Source organism: Ipomoea triloba, chromosome 2 (assembly GCF_003576645.1).
Source record: "Ipomoea triloba cultivar NCNSP0323 chromosome 2, ASM357664v1".
NCBI classification, from domain to species: domain Eukaryota; kingdom Viridiplantae; phylum Streptophyta; class Magnoliopsida; order Solanales; family Convolvulaceae; genus Ipomoea; species Ipomoea triloba.
Window position 1 is genome coordinate 24788227 of NC_044917.1, and position 17470 is coordinate 24805696.

The following is a 17470-nucleotide window of genomic DNA, read 5'->3' on the forward strand; positions in this document are numbered from 1 at the left end:
TTTAGGCCCCAATAAAATAGAAGACGAATCCCCAATAATTGCATGATTTGAAAAGTGTGACTGTCATTTTTGAAACCTACACTTAAAAAGCATTTTGCTTCCTCAGTATATTCCTTACATTTGTCTGACCTAAATTTAATAGTCTTGGTAGATAGTGAAGGGAATTTCACCCGCTTCATTCCAACACACCTGATCACGAACTTTTGATTATCCTATCTTCATTTAACGGTTCTTGGCACTTAGATGATTAGGAGTTGATAGAACGCTTGCTTGAGGACAAGCAAGATCTAAAGTGTGGAAACTTTGATAAGTGCCAAAAACAGTCAAAATTCGGGTCATGTTTAGATAATATTTTAATGTCTCAGCACCCAATTATGATCACTTTCATGGATAAAACCTCTAATTAACTTCTATTTGACAAATCCAGCTCAAGGAAAATACTTCGAGTCATTTCCGAAGGATACAGCAAAGTTTTGGGCCAAAAGAAGCAACAAACAAAGAATTCATCAAGCAGGAGGCTGCCACGTGCCCTCACACGCGTGTGAGCAGGCGTGGAATTAATCCAGAAAGCTCCCACGCAAGGCCACACGCGTGTGACAGGCGTGGAAGCGGGACAGTAGGGCAGCAGCGGAAATTCGACTTCTTGAACAGCTATTTAAACCCTTCTTTCCCAATTTTGAGGAGGACTCTCCCAATTTTCAGATCTGATTTTCCTCTTTATTTCTTCCCCTTTGGGGAGGAAAAACACACTAAATTTCCATTAGAGTAGTGTAGATCTAGGAATGAAGATGGATTGAAGATGTAGAATTCAACACTCCTTGGGTAACACACTCTTTCCATTGAATTGCTAGTTTATATTTATTACTAAAAGTAGTTTCTATTTTGTTGTCTTGAATGATTTCTATGATTGAGTAGAGCATTTTGGGCGTGTGAGCCGTTATTAAACTCTTGATTGTTGTTTAGAATTTGTTCTATAATTTTGAAAGATGAAGGAGTAGGATTGATGTTTGTATGGTTGAAGTTGTGCAAGCTTTACTTCTATTTCGGCCGGAGTAGTTAGTAATCTATAGGGAAGTGAGAGTGTGCGCGATAGCGGCCTCTCACGAGCCCCACTCACCCATATCTCCGCTCTTGGTTCAAAAGGACAAGATCCGAGAGGAGTGGTAGACTAGGTGTTCGATAAAATGCCTCAACCGAATGAGGATTGAGAGTCTGAGTGTGACGCCACTCAGTACTAATACCTTGACTCCCTTACTCGATCACAAAACTCGTTTTTCAAATCCCCTATGAAGATCAATCAAGTTGTTTAACTTCGGTGCACACCCCTTTCATTTCCCTTTGCATATTTAGTGTAATTCCCTTTCTACATCCCCCAAACTTACTTATCAAACCAATCTTTTGTAATACTTGTAACTCTTACCTTTTAATACCATTAAGGTCAACACTAATTTGATTCTCATTCGCCATCCTCGAGAGACACGACACTCGGGGAGTCTAACTCTTCGTTTTACCACACCTCCGCATTCACTCACCGCAAAATATTACGCATCATGGATGTCCCAGAAAGGTCATATTTCATCTTCTTTTGTATGTTATGAATGCAATATGTCAGAAGTTAATACTAACTCTTGGTGGGTTGACTCTGGTTCAACAATCCACATTGCAAACTCCTTGCAGGATATGACAAGTCTAAGACAACCAACGGGAACTGAGTGTAAAATCTTCTCTGGAAACAAGATTGCATCATCAGTGGAAGCCGTTGGAGTTTGCAAATTAGTTTTGAATAATGGCCTTGTTTTGACATTAAATAAGGCCTTTTATGTTCCTAGCTTCTCTAGGAATTTAATTTCAGTTTCAAGACTTGTACCCTTTGGTTTTAAATTTGAATTTAATGAAAAGTATTTCAAATTATTCCATAATTCTACTTGTGTTGCTAATGGTAGATTGTCTGATGGTCTTTATCGTCTTAACACAAAGAATGATTTTATTCACAATTCTTTACATGTTCAAAATGGCACCAAACGGTGTAGTATTGACGAAAATTCCTCAATGTTGTGGCACAGGAGATTAGGACATATCTCCCTTGAAAGAATTAAAAGATTGGTAAAGGATGGAGTTCTTTCCACTCACAATCCCTCAATTTTGAGACTTGTGTTGACTGCATTAAGGGTAAGCAAACAAACAAGTCAAAGAAAGGTGCCAATAGAAGTTCAACGTTGTTGGAAATTATTCACACTGACATATGTTGTCCCGATATGACTATTTCCGGTCAGAAATATTTCATCACCTTCATTGATGACTACTCAAGATTTACCTATGTGTATTTACTTCATAATAAACATGAAGCATTGGATACCTTTAAATTATTTAAGGCTGAAGTTGAAAACCAAATTTTAACAAGAAAATACAAATAGTTAGATCTGATAGGGGTGGTGAATATTATGGTATATATACTGAAAATGGACAAGCACCTGGTCCTTTTGCTAAGTTTCTTTAAGAGCATGGGATTGTTGCTCAATACACCATGCCTGGCTCTCCAGACCAAAATGGTGTAGCTGAAAGAAGAAACAGGACCCTTCTTGATATGGTGCGGAGTATGCTAAGCAACTCTAAGCTTCCAAAGTCGTTGTGGGCTGAAGCACTTAAGACGGCAACGTATATATTAAACCGCATTCCAACCAAGGCGCGCTGTCCCTAAGACACCATTTGAGTTATTCAAAGGTTGGAAACCGAGTTTGCAACATATGCGTGTTTGGGGATGTCCGTCTGAGGTGAGGATTTATAACCCACACGAAAAGAAACTTGACCCAAGAATAATTAGTGCTTTCTTTATTGGATATGCACAATCATCTAAGGGTTATAGGTTTTATTATCCATCTCATACTACTAGGATAGTGGAATCAAGAAATGCTAAGTTTCTTGAAGATGACTTAATCAGTGGGAGCGATCGATTTAAGGACTTGATTCTTTCATTTGATCATATAGACTCTCAGCCTTCTACTTCATCTAGTGGTGTTGTACTTATCCGCAGTGCTCTTTCAGTTCTGCTTGTAGATATACAGCCCACTATTGAGATTCCACAAGCTGTTGAAGCTCAGCCTTTGGAAGTACCAGTTCAGGACTTACAACAAACCCCTGAACCGGATTTTGAGCCAACGGTTGAACCAATTCAGGATTTACAGCAAGATCCTGAACCAATGCAGACTGAGCCAATTCAAGAACTGCTCCCAGTTCCTGAAGAGGTTGTTGCCCCACAGCCTATGTAAGGTGGTGGTGATCCAACTTTAAGACGGTCTACACGGGTAAAACGATCAGCACTTCCTACAAGAATCTGACGCAGGAGCTGAAAATGATCCTGAAACATTTTCTCAAGCTACAAATTGTGCGCAATCTGACTTATGGTATAAAGCCATGATGGATGAAATAAATTCCATGAAGAGCAATGGGGTTTGGGAACTTGTTGAATTGCCTAATGGGGCCAAGGCTATTGACTGTAAATGGGTCTTTAAGACCAAAAGAGATTCATTAGGCAATATTAAATGGGTCTTTAAGACCAAAAGAGATTCATTAGGCAATATTGAGAGATACTTTAAGACCAAAAGAGATTCATTAGGCAATATTGAGAGATACAAGGCCCCCAAAAGAGATTCATTAGGCAATATTGAGAGATACAAGGCCCGACTTGTTGCGAAGGGATTTACTCAAAAGGAAGGAATCGATTATAAGGAGACTTTTTCTCCTGTATCAAAGAAAGATTCACTTCGAGTCATTTTGGCTTTGGTTGCACATTTCAATCTTGAGTTGCAACAAATGGATGTGAAAACTGCCTTTCTTAATGGTGATCTAGAAGAGGAGGTTTTTATGAAACAACCTGAAGGTTTCTCTTCTAGGGGTGGTGAGAACTTAGTTTGTAAGCTTAAGAAATCCATATATGGACTAAAACAAGCTTCCCGGCAATGGTATATCAAGTTTGATGGGGTAATTTCTTCATTTGGTTTTGCTGAAAATCCTCTTGATCATTGTATATGCCAGAAGGTAAGTGGGAGTAAAATATGCTTTCTTGTTTTATATGTGGATGACATTTTGCTTGCCACCAATGATAAGGGGATGCTTCGTGATGTGAAACAATTCCTCTCTAAAAACTTTGATATGAAGGATATGGGTGATGCCTCTTATGTTATTGGCATAAAAATCCATAGGGATAGATCTCGAGGTATACTGGGTCTATCTCAAGAAACCTACATCAACAAAGTGTTAGAGAGATTTCAGATGCAGGATTGTTCACCAAACGTTGCCCCCATAGCAAAAGGGGACAAGTTTAGTTTGGATCAATGTCCAAAGAATGATCTTGAAAAGGAATCCATGAAAAACATCCCATATGCTGCAGCAGTTGGGTGTCTTGGATACATTCAAGTATGTACAAGGCCAGACATAGCTTTTGCTGTCGGGATGCTAGGACGATACTTGCATAATCCAGGTTTGAACCACTGGAGAGCTGTGAAGAGAGTTTTGAGGTACCTAAAAGGAACTAAGAGTTACGTGCTTGGGTTTAAGCAGACGGACATGCTAGATGTTGTCGGTTATTCTGATGCGGACTTCGCTGGCTGTATTGATTCTCGAAAGTCAACTTCAGGGTGCGTTTTTATCATGACTGGTGGGGCTATCTCGTGGAGAAGCGTTAAACAATCTTTAATAACTACTTCTACCATGGAAGCCGAGTTCGTTTCCCTTTACGAGGCTACATCACAAGGTGTGTGGCTCAAGAATTTCATCTCTAGGCTTAGAGTCATGGACTCCATATCTAAGCCATTGAAGGTCTATTGTGATAACTCAGCTGCAGTCTTCCTGGCTAAGAATGACAAAAGTGGGAGTCGAAGTAAGCACCTCGACATCAAATTCTTAGCTATTAGGGAGCGTGTCAAGAATAAAGTTGTAATCGTTGAACACATTAGTACTGAGTTGATGTTAGCAGATCCCTTGACTAAAGGCATGCCTCCATTTAAATTCAAGGATCTTGTTAAAGAAATGGGACTTTCGCCCACTTTGTAATTTGTATATACATTCAGTATTCAATTTTAATGAAATTCTTTTGCTTTCAAACATTTATGTCATTTAAGTTTGTACACCTTTATATTTTATTGAGATAATGTACTTTGGTTGGACCTGAAATAAACATAGGGTTTGTTTCATTAAGTTTCCCAAAATTAAGTGCCCAAAGTCAGTTTGCATTTAATCATAATGGATGCTACTAGTTTTAAGGAGGACATATCACTATGGTTGGTGTTTACTGGTTTTAATGTTATGAAGTTTTGCACCAAGTGGGAGAATGTAACACTTACCAATATTATATTATTATAATATAGGTAGTAATTATAATAATTNGGGTCTTTAAGACCAAAAGAGATTCATTAGGCAATATTGAGAGATACAAGGCCCGACTTGTTGCGAAGGGATTTACTCAAAAGGAAGGAATCGATTATAAGGAGACTTTTTCTCCTGTATCAAAGAAAGATTCACTTCGAGTCATTTTGGCTTTGGTTGCACATTTCAATCTTGAGTTGCAACAAATGGATGTGAAAACTGCCTTTCTTAATGGTGATCTAGAAGAGGAGGTTTTTATGAAACAACCTGAAGGTTTCTCTTCTAGGGGTGGTGAGAACTTAGTTTGTAAGCTTAAGAAATCCATATATGGACTAAAACAAGCTTCCCGGCAATGGTATATCAAGTTTGATGGGGTAATTTCTTCATTTGGTTTTGCTGAAAATCCTCTTGATCATTGTATATGCCAGAAGGTAAGTGGGAGTAAAATATGCTTTCTTGTTTTATATGTGGATGACATTTTGCTTGCCACCAATGATAAGGGGATGCTTCGTGATGTGAAACAATTCCTCTCTAAAAACTTTGATATGAAGGATATGGGTGATGCCTCTTATGTTATTGGCATAAAAATCCATAGGGATAGATCTCGAGGTATACTGGGTCTATCTCAAGAAACCTACATCAACAAAGTGTTAGAGAGATTTCAGATGCAGGATTGTTCACCAAACGTTGCCCCCATAGCAAAAGGGGACAAGTTTAGTTTGGATCAATGTCCAAAGAATGATCTTGAAAAGGAATCCATGAAAAACATCCCATATGCTGCAGCAGTTGGGTGTCTTGGATACATTCAAGTATGTACAAGGCCAGACATAGCTTTTGCTGTCGGGATGCTAGGACGATACTTGCATAATCCAGGTTTGAACCACTGGAGAGCTGTGAAGAGAGTTTTGAGGTACCTAAAAGGAACTAAGAGTTACGTGCTTGGGTTTAAGCAGACGGACATGCTAGATGTTGTCGGTTATTCTGATGCGGACTTCGCTGGCTGTATTGATTCTCGAAAGTCAACTTCAGGGTGCGTTTTTATCATGACTGGTGGGGCTATCTCGTGGAGAAGCGTTAAACAATCTTTAATAACTACTTCTACCATGGAAGCCGAGTTCGTTTCCCTTTACGAGGCTACATCACAAGGTGTGTGGCTCAAGAATTTCATCTCTAGGCTTAGAGTCATGGACTCCATATCTAAGCCATTGAAGGTCTATTGTGATAACTCAGCTGCAGTCTTCCTGGCTAAGAATGACAAAAGTGGGAGTCGAAGTAAGCACCTCGACATCAAATTCTTAGCTATTAGGGAGCGTGTCAAGAATAAAGTTGTAATCGTTGAACACATTAGTACTGAGTTGATGTTAGCAGATCCCTTGACTAAAGGCATGCCTCCATTTAAATTCAAGGATCTTGTTAAAGAAATGGGACTTTCGCCCACTTTGTAATTTGTATATACATTCAGTATTCAATTTTAATGAAATTCTTTTGCTTTCAAACATTTATGTCATTTAAGTTTGTACACCTTTATATTTTATTGAGATAATGTACTTTGGTTGGACCTGAAATAAACATAGGGTTTGTTTCATTAAGTTTCCCAAAATTAAGTGCCCAAAGTCAGTTTGCATTTAATCATAATGGATGCTACTAGTTTTAAGGAGGACATATCACTATGGTTGGTGTTTACTGGTTTTAATGTTATGAAGTTTTGCACCAAGTGGGAGAATGTAACACTTACCAATATTATATTATTATAATATAGGTAGTAATTATAATAATTAAGGTAATATAATTATAGGCTGTTACTCTGTTGCAGTAGTCCCGTGATTACACATTCTTCATCAATCTAAAGCTATGGCTGGAGGGTAGATCCTATGTTTTATGTACTTCAGTTCAGTTTTAATTCTTACAGTGGTTGGACGGGAAAGCACGAAATGGAAATTTTGTTAGGGTTTTCATTTTTATTAGTAACCTTATTATTATTAGTCCATTTCCTGGTAAGTTAATTTCGTTCTGTTTTATATTTTTTCTAGTAAATTATTTTGTTTCCTTTTTCATTTTTTCATTTTTACTGTTCACATTATTAATATTAATCATTGAATTATGAATCATTTTTTATTTTCCTTTTCTATTGTTTGCTAAATATTTTTTTTTAATTGTTTGGGCGTGTACTTCAATTTTCAGGGGAAAATGATGCAAAAGTTCTTGTTTCGTCATTTCTAATTCCGGTAATTCCTCAAACTTCAATTCAATCGATGCATATGTTTATATTTTTGTTTTTTTTTTGTTGGTTTGTTTTTGTTTTTCTTTGAATAGTAAAAACAATAACTTGAATGCTAAGCCATTTCTCCACCATTTCATCAACAGTAACTGATTCAATGTTAGATCATCACGTATATACAAAAATAAATCACATAAAAAGGACTTAAAAACAAAAAAGGACCCATCTTTAAACATATGCATACATGTTCCTGCACACGGAAGACGTGCTAATAAACATATGCATACATGTGGGAAACTTATAAATTATGAAGAAAACCGAGAGAGAATACAGATCAATGGAAATGTTAATGGCGACGACGATCAAGACCGGGAATGACGACAACCACCATTCTTGAAAAAATCTTAGAGAGAGGATCCAATTCTTGAATCTCTTGAGTAGTGCACAGGGGGAGGCAAACCCAAGTTTGATCCTATCATTTTATAGGCATGGCGTAGGGATCCTTTTTTTTTTTTTTTTTTTTTTTTAATATTTGCAGGCAATTAGTAATTCTCATTCCCTTTTTCAATTTTCAGTTTATAGTATTAATGATTAATTTCTGTTTTCTTTTTCATTTACAATCAATTAGGAATCTTTTTTATTTATAGTCAATTAGTGATTTTCGTTTACTTTTTCATTTTCTATCAATTAGGTGCCAATTAAGGCACAAATATGCATAGGAGTTATATCATTATTATTATTATTATTATTATTATTATTATTATTATTATTATTATTATTACTATGATTGAAATTCGTAATATATTAGCATATATATAATATAATATGATTGACATTCGTAATTTTTGTATATCAGCCAGAATTCGTAATTCGTGTATTTTTTTTGATAGCATATATATAATATAATATGATTGAAAATATTTGTTACGATTTAATGAACAAATTAATTTATAATTAATAGATATTATTTTGCAATTTTCAATTCCAATAATATGTTATATTCTTGATTTAATTTTCAATTCCAATAATATATCATATTCATGATTTAGTTTTTTACTAATAAATGATGACTTTATGGACGTGATCTTCGTGTATATATATATATATATATATATATATATATATATATATATATATATATATATATATATATATATATATATATATATATATTTAAGACAATTTTCGTGTATATATAAATATAACCAATTTTATTGCACGTGCATTACCGTGTATAAGTGACATTAATATGCTAGTATTTGTTACGATTTAATGAACAAATTAATTTAATAAAATAATATTATGTAAGCAAAAAATTCGTGTTAGTAGGTTATTACCATTTGAGAATTGGTTGGAAATGATTTGAAAATAAAATATTATAAATATTTGATTTAATTTTACATGGGACTTGCCAATTACAATTATTAGATATTATTAGCATATATAATATAATAAATATGATTGACATTCATGATTTTTGTATCTCAGCCAGAATATGACTACATTTAGATAAATATTACAAAAAATTATAACAATCAAAACCACATTCTTATCTGATTAATATTATTCTATCATAATAATTACCATAATTACTAATAACCTATTATAACCAATTATAATTAATAATATTCTATCATTAATATTATTCATTCTATAATAATAATTAATATTATTAATATTTATTATTATTATTAGTATTATTATTATTATAATTACCATATGACTAAAATACCCCTACATTTGGGCGGAAAAATTCTAGAGGAGGATAATGTTTTTATATATAGTATAGATTAATATTTAAATTTGAAACTATTTAAAGTTATCAATTAACTTATAAATGCACTTTTGAGTGTTTTTTTTTTTTTTTTTTTTTTTTGCAATTTGATTCCTTATAAAAAATAACATATTAACTCTATGAATTTATAAATTCATTAAATCCTAAAATTTTGTTACACGTTAAAAGTTACTCCGTATTATTGTATAAATACATAATTTTAATTCAAAATTAAAGGTTTAACATAAAAAGTTTAAATAAGATAAGTAGGATTTACAATACCATAATTTGTAATATAATTTTAATATCAATTCTTTATTAAATCATTTTTGCTATTTATATTTTCTAATTATTTTTATTTTTATGATATGTTTTCTTAAATTATCATAATTACACAATTAAAATTTCATATAAAATAAAATATTACATTGTATAGTTATATTTACATTTTCAATTCAACTATATTTATTTCGAACCAGCCTTAGTGGAGGCAACTGTTGACTCTTTGTGCTTCAGTAGGTTGAGAAAGTAGCTATGAACAGATACTACATTGTAACAGAGTCAGTAGTACTCAAAATAAATATCTATTTCGAACCATAACATCAAAAAACCACTTCTAAAATTTTTGCCGTGCATCGCACGAGAAAAAAAACTGTAATAATAATAATAATAATAATAATAATAATTTCATTTTACAAATTTAATTTAAAAAAGAAAATCAATACACTAATACTAAATGTACAAAAGGTAACAAAAGTCGATAAAAACATATTAGTAAATAAGTTACAACTATTTCAATCATTTTAGTATATAATTTGAGTACATAATAATAAAAATAATTAATAATAATAATACTTTCAAAAACAAAAGGTAATATTAGTAATTAAAGGGAAAAAATGCTAAACATATAATATTAATAATAATAATAATAATAATAATAATAATAATAATAATAATAATAATATATTACAATGTGGGGATGATTCGATTGCTACAATAGTCGGGTATTCCAAACCATTCACTGACGCTAAAGGTAAGCTCTCTAGTGATGTTGTTAAGAAACATTGATCAATCATTAGGACTGCTACTAAAAAAACTATTGTTTGTACACGGGTAGTTATACATAGCAGCATCTAGAGTTAGTAATTCTAAGGGACTCAAGTTTATGATTTGTAATTAATAAATTAGGGGGGTGTATTCAATCATGACTTTTGTAGATTTTTAAAAACTTTTAAAATGATAGATTTTAATAAACTTTTATTGACTTTCATAGAGTAGTCATTCAAAACTTTTTAAAACTTTGTAAAACTCTATAAAAATCTGTATAATAAACTTGCATAAACTTTTATCAACTTTTTTATTTTAAATAGTCTACAAAAATCATTAAAATTCTAAATTGAATACATCCTTACAAACTTTCATAAGCAATTCATAACAATATTAAACACTAAAATTTATAGTTATAGAATTGTTCAAATAAAATATTTAAAAATATAATTACTTTTTCTTGAGAAATTAATATTTTAAAAAAATATAATTACTAGTTGCATAAAATAAAAAAAATTAATAATATATATAAAAATTATATTTGATATACTGCTAGCTAGGTATCAAGCAAAGAGCTATTATTTGCAATAACAATATGGGGCTACTAACAACAACAAGGTGCTTCTCTTTGTAGCCTCAAATTGCTATTGCGAACAATAGTTCACTATTCGTAATAGCATGTTGTTAAAAAAAAAAGAAAAAATATATTATGAATAAACATATGAATATTATGAAACATATAGTAAAAATTGACGGTGATAGATAAAAAAATTGACTCTATTCATGTATTTAGGAGAAAAAAGTTTAGAAGTTAGGGATAAAAATTAGTTCATAGAAAAAAAAATCAAAATATACAAGCAACAATGAAATAAAAATAATATTATTTTGAATTTTTAGAGGAAGATTGTAAAGTTTAGGAGAGAGAAAAAAATTGATAGAGTTTAGGTATGTAGAAAATATAGGATAATGAAGTAAAAATAATTTATTGAATTCAGGTATAAGGTTTATAAAGTTTAAAATTTTAAATAAGGAGAAAAAAATAGAGTTTAAATAGAGAGAGAGAGGAAAAAAAAAAAAACCTCCAGTGTTGGTAGAAAGAAAATTTTGAAATCTTGGGGTTGGGGGTTGGATTTCAACTATTTATATTTGAGAAGGAAAAGTATATAAAAGTCTACAGAAGTTCTAAAATTAAAAAGTCCTTACAAATTCATAACTTTTTGAATACTACATGACTTTTAAAGATTCTTTAAAAGTTTTAATTGAATACCACATGACTTTTAAAAACTCTTTAAAAATCTTGATCCAATACAGCATGACTTTTAAATACTCTCTAAAAGTTTGAATTGAATACCTCCAAACTTTTAAAATTCATAAAATTCTATGAAAGTCATGATTGAATACACCCCCTTAGTTAGATAGTATTGCTAATTCGACCCATGCAATGTAGTTTACAAAGAGGTATTCTTTACTTATTTTATTCTAATGTTGTACTAACACTACTTATTAACAAATAAAAATACATTCATATAATACAATTGACATCTATTCATAAAAAAAATTATAAAATTTAAGTCCGTGCATCGCACGGGGAAATTGCTAGTTACTCTAAAAACATTAAGGGTGTGTTTGGAAAGTAGGAAAATGACTTTTGGAAAATGTTTTCCAAAAAATGAGTTATTTTCCGGAAAATGAGTTCATTATCGGTGTTTGGATGTACTCTGGAAAACTGTCTGTGTGTGTTTGGTTCATTTTCCGAAAAATGAGTAGAAATGCATGATTATATATTTTATTCTTTTATTTAAAATAAAAAATATATAAACTAATAATATTTATTAGAAATTAGAAATAAAAAAAAATTTTACAAAAAAAAACGTCGCACGAAGCCATTTTCCGTTTCTAGAAAATGACTTTCGGATTTTTTTGTCCGGAAGTCATTTTCCGAAAAAATGAGCTCATTTTCCGTGGTCAACGGATGTTGCCAAACACCAAAAACCCAAAAAGTGATTTTCGGAAATCATTTTCCGGATTACCAAACACACTCTAATTGAACAAAGGTCTAACTATGCTTGTGTTGAAAATTATTGAAATCCGCATGCACAATGATAGTAAATATACTCCAGAACCGGTCGGATACACTCCAGGATCGGTTGGGAGGTCGTGCGGTCGGACGGTCGGAGGGTCGAAAGGCTATCGTGGGGTCGGCCGTCACGGACCGAACAGTGCCCCCGATGGGCCCACGACGCGGCGTGCCAAGGACCGCCACGTACTCCATCCCGCTTGGCCATAGGATGAGGCGGGCGCATGCGCGCCACGTTGTCGTCATGCCGGAGGTCCGGCAACCGCACTTTTCTCCCTTATAAACAGCGCATTTATGAGGAGAGAGAGGATCTTTTGGCTATTTCTAGACTAAGACTTAAAGAAAGCTCGGACAGTAGGGAAGCCCACTGCCGACCTGCCGAGCACTTTGAGCACTTCTTGACTTGTAACTGGGTTTGGATCCTTGGGTTAATATAAGATCGTATTTTTCGATTTTCCTTGGTGTCCGTATTTTACCGTATCACACAATACTTGTTAATTAGCTACTATTTGGGGAAAAGCCTAAAATCAAAATGGCACAACCCTTTATATGGTCTTCTCATAACTAAATATAAAAAATATAAATATATTATGTTAATTAGATCCAGAAGAAATAACATTTTGACAAAATATTCCCAAGCAATTTAAAGAGGCTAAGATACTATAATATGAATGGCTGCTTATCTGATCCCTCTATTATATGGATTGGATTTTAATAATAGTGTTAAATATATAATATACTACTAGTCAATAGTCATATAAGGGATAACCAAGTGGCTAAAAATTAATTTTTAATTTGTAATTAATTAATTTAATTTTTATTAATATGTACTCTTTTGATCGAATCTCTTATAAAATTTTATTAGGTGTAATTTGTGGGTTAATTTTACCATGTAATGGCATTTATGTCAGATAATAAAAATGAAGGATAGAAGAGGGCAAGGGCATTCTTGTATTTTCTCCTTTTCTTTCTGTTGTATAAGTTGACTAGAGCTCTCATTCTGTAAAGAACTTTTTGCTTTTCTCCCTACTACAATGAAATCCATTTCCAAATTATCTTCGTAGCTTGTTTGTTATGATATCAGAACGTGGATGAGGCTCCTACGCCACCACCGTCTCCGGTATCGGAGATGCGAGTTGAGAATATTCTTGTATTTTCTCCTGTAGAATAGGTCATTCAGTTGTTGTAGCTACCTCCTGTTTATGCTCATGTATATATCATCCTATTTATACTTGTATATTTGTGTTGTGAATAAATGTGTTTTACAATTTTCTTCATGGTATCAAGAGCCTTATAAAACTCTAACGAGATTTTTTTTCCCCAGTTTTTGACATGGCTGCTACTACTGATACCTCCACCTCCACCATTGTTCATCTTAATTCTCCAACTCACTTTCCCATAAAATTGACTACCTCCAACTTTCCAGTTTGGAGACGACAGATTGAGTCCACACTAATTGGCTTTAATCTAGATGGCTATATTATTCGTACGGTAAAAGCTCCGACTCAATGTCTTGATACTGCCCAAACCAATATTAATCCAGCTTACAGACTTTGGTTTCGACAAGATCAAATTCTTGTTAGCACCCTTTTGGGCAGTTGTTCAGATACTCCTCAACCATTGATCTCCTTTGCGTCTACAGCTCATGATGCATGGAAAAGGTTAGCATCAAGCTGTGCTGCCACTTCCCGTGGCCAAGTTGTTTCGCTTAAAGCGAAGCTTGCAATGTAACACCCCAATTTTCACCACTTGGATTTATTACAAAATCCCTAATAATACAATACATTGCGGAAGCGTCTAACCAGCAGAAAACTGGGTGTTACCGCCACGCTTAGGTATCTCTCATATACCCAAACGCTAAGGCTAAACTTACAACCTCAAATAACCATGTCAACATACAAATATGTACGTATGGAAATAATTCTTCCAGGGTGTCTATTCTAGGATAGAGTAGTCTTCAACCTCGACTCCCATCCTATTCAGAGCTCATCGGCCATAGGGGCCCACGCTAGACTGCATATAATAAAGGACACAATGAAGTGTAGTTAGCACGATGGCTAAGTAAGGAAATCCATTGTCACTCAAAAGTAGACAAAGGTTTCGAAAATATAATAATTTGTAAGTTGTAAAATTTACCCACGAGTTGTAGCTCTACCTGCAATCAGGTTATCAATAATAGATAATATAATATAACGCGTAAAGCTAACTCAACACGTAAACTTTTCTCATATAAAGGTGCCGGCATCATTGCCACTTAAAACACATTTTTCTGTTTTTCAGACAAGTTTGTAAAATATTTCGTTTCCAGTAGTTCCCTCATTTTAACTCAAAAGGAGGTTCAACAGCACATTTCCGTGCTCAAAATTCGTCACATTTTGGATAGAATCATTTCCTTCTCAAGTCGTTACAGAGTAACTCTTTTCTCATCTTTAAAACTTCCTTAGTTTCTTCTTAGTAAGCGTGAGGCCTTTGGAGCATTCTCATAACTCCCACTCTGACCACTTGGATCATCGAACTCGGGTTCAGTGGTCATCACCCGGTCTAACACTGATCCCCTGGACGTAAGGTTCGTTAAAATGATTCCTAGCTGGCCTAGCTAGGTCCATAAAAACAACACCTACCCGGACTTCTGGAGTAACTATACCTTAAGTGTGCACACCCCTATAGGAATACCTCATCCTACGAGTTATATAGTACCCGGCGAATAGACTTCGCCTTGCAGTATGAACTGGTCATACACTATAACATATCGACGAATAGACTTCGCCCTGCAGTATGAACTGGTCATACAATATCCACAACGACCACTGGGCCATGGCACTTAAAGCCACCCGTGGGTCAATCAAGGTCCTCCTCAACTCGCTTTAGAAACTAAGGGTTTGAAAACATGATTCTTCCTTCCGTTTTTCTTTCTCAAATCATTTCTTTTGGACATATTTCTCATTTGAGTCCAATAGTTGAAATCGGCAATCTCATCAGCCCAAGAAGGATTTTCAAAATACTCTCAGTGCCCGCAGGCTTTTCAATCATCATTTTCTCGTTTTTCTCACGTAATGTACTCACTCCTTAAAAGTAGTATTTTCCTCAAAAATAAGGTTTTGACAACCTGTTTACCAAAATAGCATACGTTCTTTCGACGTAAGTTTTATAAACATTTTTATTTACTCATAGGCTTTCCAACACAATTCCTCAAGTTACAAGAGTTGTACTTATTTCTCAACAACAATATTTTCTTCTAAAGCGATGTACATAATTTTTCCAAAACAGATATTTCTTTCAAAAATAGATCTCTTATGCCCGTAGGCCTTTCAAACATCATAACACTCGGGATTAAAAACATCGGGGAAAAGTTTGGTAAAAAACAAGTCGAAAACGAGTCCGCGTCGCGCGGACTCGCGGTTGGCCGCACCAGCGGACGCACGGCGGACGCAGGCGTCCGAGCCGCGTCCGCTGGTTCGGCGTTTCTCGCCGAAACTGGACGCGCAGCGGACGCGCGTCCGTGCCCGCGTCCACCCAAATCTGCCAGAAAAGTTCGGCTTGGCGCACTCCGAAAGATTGGGCCGGTAAAAATAGTTCCCAAACTCTTTTTCACTTGAACTTTTTATGGTAGAACCCCAACTTATAGTACTTGATGTCCATAAAAAGTTTTGGTCATTTTGATCCGCGAATAAACACAGAAAATTCCATTTTTGCCCTCGGCAGTGTGCTGTCCAGAATTATTTTCTCTCTGGACCAGTTTTGGAGAAAAATTCGAAAACCATACTTATACTACTCCGATCATTATGAAATTTTATATGCAGGTTCTACACTTATAGAACTACATTTCTAAAAAAAATAGGATCAAAATACCTTACCAATTTTTCCCAATAAACCTCGGAAGTTACTGCCAGAATCTATCCTGATTTCTTTTCACTATTTTCACAAGTATAAGCCTATATGGGCATAAATTCAACATATACATGCATAAATTAGCTATGAACATGTATACAAAAATTACCAAAAATCCAAAGTGTAGTTTCTTAGGCTAACTTGTAGATCCACGAACTTAACACATAATTTCCACGTAAAAATTCCTAGTCATATAATTTACTAGCATTTGTTCACCTCCAAGTGATTGAACCGACTTAAGGGATTCCTTACCTTTGTAGAAACCTTAAAAAAAACCGTAAGAGTTGATGATGCCTTCCTTGGAGTGCTTCACCAAAGATCCTAAAAATATCACCATAATAATAACATTTTCATGAACTCTTAGCTTAAACTTAAGTTCTAGGAAGGATTTAACCGAACAAAACCAAAGTCTTACCTATACTAGAGCACTTGAGTTGGAGGGAAAATTATGGAGTTCTTGATCACAATGTAGAAGACTAAGATTTTCCTTCTTCTTTCTTTCCTTCTAATTCAAAAGTGTGGGAGATGAGAGATGATGATGGGAAGTTTAGCTTGTAGCTTAAGGGATCAAGTACACCATGCCATACCTTTTATGACATTTCATTAATGAACTCATCATGTGGTAATTAGGAATGCCACATGTCAACTCCTCATGGTGGCTCTTGAAGAGAAAGATCTATTTTGCCAGTTTGGGGTTAAATTAGACGAAAGTTCGGAGGATTATATCTTAATTCAGGAAAATTTTGATACCAAAATTATTCTAAAAATAATCCCGTCATTAACCACTAAAATTGAGAATTTTCCGGTATCTCGCGAAATACAGGTACGAAGGTTCGTAATAAATTTCACTCTTACAGTTCGTCTAATTTTCCACCGGACTGAGTAGGGAGTTCACGTTTAATCGTATCATGCTTAATAATCCATTTTCTAGGAAAATTCGAACTGTATATACGTCCTTAAAAATTTTACGGTTCGTGACCGGTACGTAGATTGTAGCTTATTAATAACTAGTCTCACTTATAAAAATCCTTCTGAAGTACCGAGAGATCATCTCATAAATATTATAGCTTAAAAAAAATATTTTTCGAACCCTAACTTTGTCGGA